Source organism: Ctenocephalides felis, unplaced genomic scaffold, assembly GCF_003426905.1.
Source record: "Ctenocephalides felis isolate EL2017-DRISC unplaced genomic scaffold, ASM342690v1 CF-g0.4_SCAFFOLD_01886, whole genome shotgun sequence".
Classification (NCBI taxonomy): Eukaryota; Metazoa; Arthropoda; class Insecta; order Siphonaptera; family Pulicidae; genus Ctenocephalides; species Ctenocephalides felis.
In genome coordinates, this window is record NW_020538040.1 from 123,178,593 (window position 1) to 123,185,260 (window position 6,668).

A 6,668-nucleotide genomic window follows, 5' to 3' on the forward strand; every position below is an offset into this window, starting at 1 on the left:
CTGAGTGGTCCAAGGAAGTCAAATACCTTGGCGTAACCTTGGACTATAGACTCAGCTTCACAAAACATACGAATACAAAAAATGGATAGGCTTACGGGATGATGAATCTACTAAGACCTCTTTTGAATCACAACAGCCCGCTAAGCGTGAAGAACAAGCGGACACTTTACTTGACGCTCATAAGACCATTACTGACATACGCCGCTCCGGCATGAAACGCGACAACCAAGACCATCAGACGGAGACTACAAATAGCACAGAACAAAGCACTGCGACTGGTACTAGACGAATCAAGGAACCCACTGACGAGACACTACTACCCAACGAAATATTTACATAAACAGACGGACATACCGACTATACTCGAACACATAAAAAAACTCACTGAAGCTTTTTACCGAAAGTGTAGGGATCACGATAACAGTACCATCCGCGCGTTAGGCCAATACACATCAGAAATGATATGGTACGGGAATTATGCCATGCCAAACTACCTGATCGAGCCCGCAGTAAATGTATGAGCAATAAACCACTAAATGGATTTTTTTTTCAGGAGAATAAAACTTTTCTCCTTTTTATATCCTTGTAAAATAATAATAATTAAATATTGTATAAATATAATGTAATGTAAAACTATACATCTTTGGGTAGAATACCTCAAGGTAGAAAAACCCACATTTAATTCAATGTATGTACCAATATAATGAATAATTTTTTATTTCTGTCTGTCTGTCTGTCAAAAATGCTGCTATACATGTATGTTATGAATTCTTACCCTGAGGGTTTTTAACTGCGCTGATTACAAATCCGTTGTCAAATTCGCAAAATTCATAATCGACACGAAATGAAGGGTATAAATTAAAAAAAACAGTGACTTCAGTAATAATGTTAATTTAATATTTGAAAAGGTGTAATAAAGTTGGAATCGACGCACTTCAAATAGAATGGTCTGTCGCAGTTATCGCACTCGATGGAGTTTTTTTTGTCAGCTTTGCTGGCATCAATTTCTTGCAAACATGCAGGAGCTAATTTTTACAGCTGATTTTAAAGTATTGTTCTTTTTGGAAACTTTTGCTTGTACTTGCAATTTTTGGCGCTGTGCTGCTTCTGCCTGGAGTCATGATGACTTAGGTGATAAAAATAAGCAAATAAAGCATTAGAATAATTGATTCAAACAATTTACTGTACAAAAAACGGCATCAGTCAAGTGGCCTATGTCTGTCCACATATAGTGGCCCACTTCTATCTACAAACGCCTGTTTTTGCATATGCAACTCACATAAACAAAATGTAAACTAGCTGTAAGTAGAATTCTGTTTTAAGACAATTAAGGCATCGTGCCTTAAGGCAAATTGCTGGAACTTCCCGTACCAAAAAATATTATTTTTTTAAAAACGATTAACATTTTTGAAAAAAAATTACTTCTAAAAAATAAGATTTTTGACAAACAATTAGACAAAAAATTACTTTTTTTTGAAAAAAAAACATTTTTTAATTTTTTTTTTTTAATTTTTTTTTTGAAAAAAAAATGTTTTCTTTATTTTGACATATTTTGAAAGATCTAAACTTTTTTTCAAAGCAATCGTACTGCTTTAACTGCATAAAGACAAAATATCAAACCGCGTAAGCGCCGCGTCAACGTCTAACGCGTAAACATTGGTACGGAACCCATAGGAATGTAAACCAAAATTATACTTAATGTTAAAATCTCTATAAAATATCTGATAACTTGATGTGCATATGTCTAATGATCATTTTTGACCGCCAAATGGCATTTTTTTTTACTTTTTTCATTAGATCTCCGAAACCGCTAGACCTGCCTTTATGAAAATTTGATCGGTTCTTCACCTTGTCAATACAAGTAAAATGTTTTTTGAATTATTAAAATCGGACGCTCCGTTCTCTTAAAAACTGAGTTACCGTTTTCGGCACTTTTTGCCCGTATCTTCGGAACGGCTAGACCTGGCTTCGCCAAAAACTAATCAGCACGTCTCCTTATCAATACGAATCGAAAGTTTTTTGAATTATTCAAATCGGTTGATCGGTGTTCCCGAAATCGTCGACGAAAATTTGAATCCGCACATACATACACACACACACACACATACATCCATTTTTTCTAAGGTATGCCAAAATATTCAGAAACCTTTGAAACGTCGAGAAATGCAAAAATTTTCATTATCGATTTTTTTGCGATTACTATAACTTGCCCTCCGGGAAATTATATGTTTATTATGTTATCGTGAAAATTCGATGACAAATCGCGTAAGAGCGTACGAGGCTAAAAACTGTCTCAACAAAATATTTAGTGCGTTTCTCTGTACAGTGTGTGAGTAGGTTTATAAATTCCAAATGCTTTTTAAAATTGAGCAAATATCAAAATATGATAAACATGTGCGCAATTCGACAAACATGTCACTAGTCTTAGAGTTATTCGGGTAGCCCTGTCCAACTTGTGGCTCACGTATGTCCACCGCACCCTACGTTCCAGCAATTTACCTTGAGTCGCAAGGCCATGTATCACTTACTTTCAGTTTTATGACAATTTTATTTAAGTTCAAAATTTATATACATTATTCAGGCATAAATTACAATTTATGTATATAACTTTCAAAATTATTTTTTAAAATAAATTATACACATATACATTACATATATATTGTTCTGTAATAGCATGATCATACGTGCTTTTAATAAAAATATGAATTATTGTTCAATGTTGTTCAAAGTCCAAGATCTTTACATGAACACGGAAGACGCCATTCCTAGAATTGACACGTACAATGCATAATATATAGAGTCGGAATTATTTGTATTAACTAGTGATGTCTTAGTCAAGACTCTGGCTAGTGATGTCTTAGCCAAAAGTCTGGCCATAATGTCTTAGAGTAGTCTTAGATAATCTAAGTGGAGATTATGTCTGTGAAGTAAAGCAATAAATACAGTGTAAAACATTACAAGTGGATTTTTATTGGAACCAGAAGTTTGTCTCTTCCAGCGAATACCTTATTGAAAGGACCTATTAATCTGAAGAGAACTCCCATCAAACCAGTCGATCAAACATTATTCCTACTGCTCGACCCAAGGCATCAGGAAAGGTTGGACATATCGTATAAAGAAGCTACTACAGTAACCAATATCCAGGACTGTGGATCTTACAACAAAACGAACATCAACCCACACTCAAACACCTCCCACCAACACCATTATCTCATTTCATGGTGTCAAGCGGTGGATTTCCTTGTAGTGAAGTGTTAGTTTTGTGAATTGTGCTTGGTGAAATCTGGATCCGGTTTTCTTCGCAACCAGAGGCTGCAGAGTAATTAAACTAAAACGGAGTATCCAGCAAGCAGCAAGACCAGGACTAGCACGAGGAACTAAAGGCACCAAAGGTGGCAGCATTACCGAGATAAACTACGCAGGCAGATCGACGCAGATCGACGCAGACTTCTTGACTAAGGCTCACTCCCCAAGTAAGAAAAACCAATCCTTCAACATATCCAGACCAGAACATCATAGTCGTCAATTTTTTTTAAATTTTATTTGTCAATTAGAATATAAATAATAATATTTTGTCAATTTGATTTTTTTTAAGTATTAGGATTTTGGTTGTACTTGGGTAACATTTTTGTAACAATGGGTAGTTCGATTATTATTTACACCACTATAATTTTGTTGACTTCACGTAACCATCAAGGTTAAGTTCAAGTTAATATTGTTAACTAAGCATTTTTTAACAAAAACAATTACGAGCATTGCCAGGTCCGAATTTCATAACAGAAATATTTCAAAGTAAAATAATTGTAAAGATTAGTAACAAAGTCATCAAGTAATAATATAAAAATCTCAGAAAGTAATATTGAAAAGTTAGTGACTCTAGTTAATGACTTTGAGTATCCTATCAAGAGTAAATTTACATCTGTTGATCTTTTTATAACGTCGCGATTTTTAATGTGGCTTTAAATGCCAGTATAAAGGCGAAAGGCCTAAAGGATTTAGTGTAGCCATTGTGCCACTTTTCAGGCGATAGTGCCAATCCTTCATTTCAGATAGCCTAATATTAAATTGTTCAAAGAAACAATAGGTATCTGACAAATAAATAATTAATAAGGGTAGGAAAAACCCGAATGGAGACTCGTAAGGTTAGTGAAAACCGCGAGATCTTAAATATATTTGACGTAATTTTGATGAGACTCATGAATCCGCGGGAACGAGTCAATAAAATCTTTCAAATAAATTTTATTTCAATATTTTCATTGTTAGAACCAAAGCATGCTCATCGATTATATTGATAATATTAAATATTGCATGAGAATAAATTCCAACTATTAATTTTGAGTATAGAAATAATTTTAAAATATTACATAAGAATGAAATTTTAATCTTGAAAATTACATTAAATGAACTTTGAAGTTTGGTGTGAAAATAATTGAACTTGAATATGCAAATTTCAATAATAATTAAATTTAATCAACTGCCCATACCACAAAATGTTACAGAAATGAAGGGGATAAATTTAAATTAATGTCAATAATAGCAATGTAACTATCCCCATAGAACAGAATTATAAATTGAAAAAAAAATAGGAAAATAGAAAAAGTCCATGTTTGAATTATTGATACTAAATGATTTCATTTTAAATTCAATTCAATTTGTTGGTGCTATATTGAACGAAAAATATTTACTAAATTTTCTCTACAAATATAATAAATTTTATTTTGAAAATTAGTAAGCGATTGAGTAAATTTGTTTTCTATGATTTGCGTAAATAGCATAACAAGCTCTATCATATTTCTATTTTGAAATTTGAGTAAAGAAATATCACGTAACATTCGGATTCAAACCTTGACAAGGTACGCAATACAAATTTGCTTATGATGTCTTAACTTTGTGAATGATTAATTTTATGAATCTTGATGTATTTTACAAAATTTTATTTTATTATTATTTAATTTTTTAAGTATTAATTGGCGACATATTTTATTCAATTAAAATTTCATTAATTTAATATTTTAATTTTGATTTTGAATAATTTTATCATAATTTATTTTGTTTCATTTGACATGTTAATATTTTCATAGTTGTATTTTTATTTTTATTGACAACTAGCAAACCCGACGAACTTCGTTTCGCCACCAGATGGTTTCGTGAGAAAGATGAAGAAATTTTTTGTTTGTTTTATATTTTAAAAGGAAAAATTTGATTTTATTATACAACAGTAACGAATTTATTTTGATTACAAAAATGAAGTGTTTTTTAGTTGAACTTCTCTAAGTAAATGAAAGTGAATCCGCAAATTATCTGTTTCATGTAAGTGATCTTTGGTAAACCACATTTTTTGTTTTTTGGTCTGACGTTAACACAAACAAAGCGGATGGTTTTCCAACTCGTAAACAGGCAACATATAACTGCTCGTGTGAAAAACAATGATTTTCTAAATAATCTATTTGAAATTTATCCCGCAAACACTAAGCAATTGGCCTTGCGACTTGTTATTGCAAACGCAACGCGAACTGGAAATTGCAATCGTTTGAAGTCAAACGGAAGACCAGTCAGAATCATTGGTATGTCACCAAATAGCCAGCAATTTTTTATTGAATGGTGAAATTCAGGGCGTCATCATTATTCTTTGCGATGCCATGCACAACTTGTGCAACAATAAACCTTGCGGAGCCCGAGACCTTTCCAACGAATGCAAAATTGTCGAAATCGGTTCGTGCGTTCTGGAGTTATTTCGTCAGGAAGAAAAAACCGACTTATTTTTATATATATAGAAGATAATTATGAATAACTATGAATTTCGAGCGTTCAAAGTAGATAATATAAAACCAATAAATTTCTTTGAAATTAATTTCTATCACCTTAATTATTTATTCACTTATAAAAAAGGTAATTTTAATGCATAGTATCAATAATTCACATGGAAATAAAATACTAGAAAAAAGAAATAATAATAATATATTTGTATCAATATTCAGAAATTGAAAGGCCACTAATTTTTTATTAATATTGACATTCTAAACATGATAATTTCAAGTTAATATTTTTATATTGTATATTTAGAATGTTCAAAATAAAAAATTGAAAATAAAAGTTAAAATCAAGAGGGCCTACAAAAATGTATTAATGTAAAAGTATGTGAAACACAATTATTAGATTACAAGACGAATTATCACTATCTTCCATTTCTATCTAGATGTAATGCATAAGAATGGCAACAAGTGTGCAATCTATTTTTTTTTAAATCTTCGAAGATTGATACAAGATTCTCATACAGCTTCAGTTAGAAATAATCGCGCGCGCATTTTTAAACATCCTATTAAAAATATTGAACTGAATCTGACACAGAGTATTTTGATCATATTTTAAATTCGAATTAAATAAATAAATTATCATACAAAATTAAACAAATCATGATAATATTAAATTTCTAAAAAAAAAGAGAGATCTTGCACCTTGTTAATATTCTTATGCAAATAGACCAATTAATGATAGTGATAATGGATCAAATAAATAATTTTATCACAGAAATTTTTAGAAATTTTATTGATGTATATAAATCAAATAGGTCACAACTTCGCTTTTGTCTACTAATCATTTTAAAGCAGTCACACAAGTTATGCAACTATGCAAATTAGATTGCATACTATATCCAATAAGAATAATGT